The sequence below is a fragment of the Gossypium hirsutum genome, chromosome D06, assembly GCF_007990345.1.
Source record: "Gossypium hirsutum isolate 1008001.06 chromosome D06, Gossypium_hirsutum_v2.1, whole genome shotgun sequence".
NCBI classification, from domain to species: domain Eukaryota; kingdom Viridiplantae; phylum Streptophyta; class Magnoliopsida; order Malvales; family Malvaceae; genus Gossypium; species Gossypium hirsutum.
The window spans coordinates 20,399,527-20,403,977 of NC_053442.1; the positions used below are offsets into that span (position 1 = coordinate 20,399,527).

A 4,451-nucleotide genomic window follows, 5' to 3' on the forward strand; every position below is an offset into this window, starting at 1 on the left:
AGAGGGTAAAATGAGACGAAATTGATAGTTTTGGTACCACTTTGACAAAAAAATGTTTTTTTTTTTGCTCTTAAAAAAACTTTAGGTACCTAAGGGGAAGAAGTGGCATGGTTTAAGGCTAATTTTTTATTTAAGCCTTTTGAAAATAATAGAACTTAATGAATTTAACAAATACTGTTTGGCTAGGATTGAAATTTTAAAATGGCTTAAACAAGAAAACGGTAACTAAACTATACTAGTTTTTCCAAATTGGTACCTAAACTATTTTTTTTGTCAAAACTGGTTCCTAAACTATTAAATCGTTACCCATTTTACCCCAACTGTTAGTCCTGCTAGAAAAAAAATTCAACCAATCCCAACTTGCCACGTAGACATTTATTTATTTTTTCAAAATATTAGTAAAACTCATAAATGCTTTTTAAAATAGTTAAAAAATTAAAACATATTAACTTAAATTTAAACGACAAGTAAAATAAAAAAATTTCACTAACCCTATTTCATTCAAAAAATTTGAGGAACCCTATTTCATTCAAAAAAAATTTAGCAACTCTCATTCAATAAACAAAATTTCAGCAACGCACTTTACTTCAAAAAATTCATCAACCTTTGCAATCACCTTCTGGGAACCTTTAATCCCTTGTAGACTTCAACCCTTTGTAGAATTGATAGGAGGGTAAGTTTCAAGAACCAATTTTTTTTACTTAAACCTTGTTTCATAGAAGAACTTTTTTTCTTCTTGGATCCCTTGTTTGCCATTTTTATTATTGAAACCTTTCTAATTCCATAATTATTTGATTTTTATTTTAGGCAAGCCATAAAATCCTAATTGATTTGGGCAAACTGAATGAGTTGTAGAAAGGTATGGTTTAGGCTTAAGCTAACGCTATTTTTTAATTGTTTTTATAATTAATTTTTATAATCTAATTTATGTAATTTTTTGGCAGATAGTAGGTTCTTGAAATTTTCAGTTAAAAAGTTGTATTGGGTGCAAAAAGAAAATTTCTTAATTTTAATTATTCATTGTTAAACCATTAATCTGTTTTTGTTATTATCTTTTTTTTCCTCATCTTGACTGAATCAGTATATATACCAAATTACTTAACAATGGGTTCTTGAAATTTTATATTGAGAAAGTGGAACACACCTTTTAAGAGACAAAAGGCCAAAAAAGGTACCATATTTGTTGTATAATCTAATTTATATTTTTGTTGCTAATTAATTTTGTTTAAGTATGGTTTAGGTTGACTGTTTGAAATATTTGTTGATTGTTGGTAAATTAGTGGTATCTTATGTTTTTTTAATTTACTTTTTTAAACTCAAGCTATAGGGAAAATGTCTCGGGTTAGTGTTGATAGGGGTTCAATTGAACTTGAGTTAAATGGTGAGGGTGTTAGGCTTGAACCTGAGTTAGAGGGAGAGAGGGTTAGTGGTCCTACAAAGTTAAATAAGGAAACTATTGCTGCTAGTGAGGTTGAAGGAGTAAATACTAAAAGGGTAAGTAGTGATATAAGTGAAGATGCAAATGAGGATGAGGATGATAGTGACTTTCAAAGTAATGAACCAAAAGAGGTAAGTACGGAAGGATGGGTTAGTAATGATGATGATGATGATGATGATGAGATAGTGAATATTAGCAATAAGTATAGGGTTTTTATAGAGAAAAAGAAAAATAGGTCAGTGGGAGTTGAAGATTTGGAGCTTGTTGTTAACCTAAGTGGCCTTCAGAAGGATAAAATAAGGGAGGTTAATGGTGAGGGTATTGGGGATGAGACAGATTATATAGGATCTGATGATGTGGGTAGCTATGATTCAGATTCTAATGGTGAGCTAGTTTGTAGGAAAAGAAGGAAAATTTTCTTTAATGAGGGTAGTGTTGAGCTAAGATTTAAGATATGAATGATATTTGAGAGCCCTAATCAATTTAAGGAAGCCCTTTCAGCTTATGCTATCCATTATAGATTTGATTTTAAATTAGCTAGAAATGAAAATTTTAGGACAAGAGCTAAGTGCAAAGCTCAATGATGCCCATGGATGATATATGTTGCCAAGGATAATGAGGATGGATGCTTTAAGGTCAAGACATTTGATAGTGAACATACTTATTCCATAATCTTGAAGAACAAAAAAGCAAATTATAAGTTCATATGGAAACACTTTTTTAGCAAGATCAAGATTATCCATAGGTTAAAGCTATTTAAGATGCAAAGACTAGCTAAGGAAGAGCTGAAAGTAGAAGTAAACAAGAATGTTTGTCAAAGAGCTAGGTCTTGGGATATAGAACATATAAGAGGTAGCTTAGAGTACGAGTTTAACGATTGATTATGTTTTTGCTTTGAAAAGTGTAAATCCAAATGGTAACTTTGACTTATTAGTTGTGAGACCAATTCCTACTGAGAACCCTAAGTTTAGGAGGTTATATATTTGTTTCAGTACTCTAAAGGGTGGATTTAAAAACTTTTGTAGACCAGTTTTCTCTTTAGATGGTTGTTACTTTAAAGGGTCGTTTAAAGGAGAACTCTTAGCTGTTATGGGTAGGGATGGTAACAACAAAATTTTCCTTTTAGCTTGGGTAGTTGTTGAGGCGAAGAACAGGGAATCTTGGGCTTGGTTCTTGAAACATCTTCAATCAGACTTGGAGATGGGAGATGGGAAAGGCTTCATTGTAATAAGTGATATGCAGAAGGTTGGAAATTTCTATATATTTTTTCTTTATTTGACTACTGTTATGTGTATAATAATATTATAATAATCAATTTTACTTCTTTTAAAGGGTTTTCTAGAAGAAATGCCCTTGATATTACCACATGTTGAGCATAGATTCTGTGCAAGACACATGTATGCAAACAGGAGGAAAGAGAATAGGGGTGGTTATTTACATAAACTACTTTGGGCTTCTTGTAACTTAACAACTGAAGGTCTCTTTCAAAAATATACTGCAAGAACTGGTCAATTAAAAGAAGTTGCTTTGGAAAGTTTGATGAGGAAGGAACCAAAACATTGGTCAAAAGCTTTTTTCAAAACTCATTCAAAGTGTGATGCAATCAGTAACAACTTCGGTGAGGCCTTCAACTTCGCAATTATGAGAGCTAGATTTAGATCTATCATCCATTTTTTTGAAGATATTAGACACTACATCATGAATAGGGTAGTGCAAAATAAGAAAAAGTGTGAAAATTGGTCCATTGATTTATGCTAAAAAATAAGTAAAAAAATTAAAGAACATAAAAATTTAAGTTCTTTTTGTCATGTCTATTGGAATAGGCAAGATGGTTATGAGGTCGACTATAATGGGGATACTTATGTTGTAGATATTAGAAGCTGGAAGTATACATGTAGATCTTGGGATCTAATAGGCATTCCATGCCCACATGTTATATTTGTAATTTTGTTTAGAGAACAAAGAGTTGAAGAATATGAAAGTGATTATTACAAAAGGGATATGTACCAAATTTTATACGATTGTACATTTCTCACTATCCCAAGTGAGAATTTCTAGAAGAACACTAGAATGGGGTCGATCGATCCCCCTTTGAAAAGGAAGCTTATTGGAAGACCCAAACATAAAAGGAGAAGGGAAGAGGGTGAGACATCGAATAGAAGGAAGCTATCCAAAAGAGGAATGAAAATGACTTGTTGAAGGTGTGGGATAGTTGGTCGTAACTCTAAAACCAGTCCAACTCAAAACATATCAGTAAGCTTATTTAAAACTTCTTATTTTATTTTATACATGTGGTTCTCTAATCTTATTAGACATGACTTCAGTTACTCTTACCTTTCTTTGTAGCAAATAGGTCAAAATGAAGGAATTGACTCACAACAGTATCCCTCAACAGAGTAATTGATAGATGAAATGGTATTGAATGATACAAACTTCACAATTGTTAATTTTTCACATTTATTCAACTCTTTTGTTGATTTGTTCGTAGGTACCTCAGCGAACAAGTAGAAGGAAAGTTCGTACCTTAAGGATGGATATATCAACTACTTCTCACTCACATCTTGAAACTAAAGGAATGAGAAGTAAACCCTTTGGTGCGGGAGGGAGAACAAGAATGCAAGACATAGGCATCTACACCAACAATACAGCAGGAATGCAAATTCTTAATGTAAATGTCCTTAAACCCTCAAAACTTAATTGTTACTACTTTGATATTGGTTTGTTTGATTTATAAATTTTTCTTAGAAAAGAAATCCTTTTTTGGCAGCCTAGAAGACGAGGGAAAATGATGATAAATAGGCCTCCTTATTAATCGCACCAACATTCCCCCAATTTGTTGCCTCCTCAACACTTACATCCTCTGCTATTTCCTTAATATCTAAACCATCTTAGCTTGTAGCCTCATCAAGACTTGCACAACCATCCTCATCAAGCCATTGGCCTACTTGAAAGAGACAGTTTGTTAGTTAGATTGCAGTTGTGAAATGCTCAAAATTTGAAATTTTTGGTGTTA

The 4,451-nt window shown here is 32.3% G+C and overlaps 1 long non-coding RNA gene across 1 annotated transcript; it reads left to right on the forward strand.

Moving 5' to 3' along the window:
* Nucleotides 1–529: 529 nt before the first annotated feature.
* Nucleotides 530–4,451, forward strand: LOC107900342 (uncharacterized). Its single transcript, XR_001684902.2, has 5 exons — nucleotides 530–673; nucleotides 808–3,691; nucleotides 3,785–3,853; nucleotides 3,927–4,106; nucleotides 4,206–4,451. It is a non-coding gene; the product is annotated as an uncharacterized lncRNA (long non-coding RNA).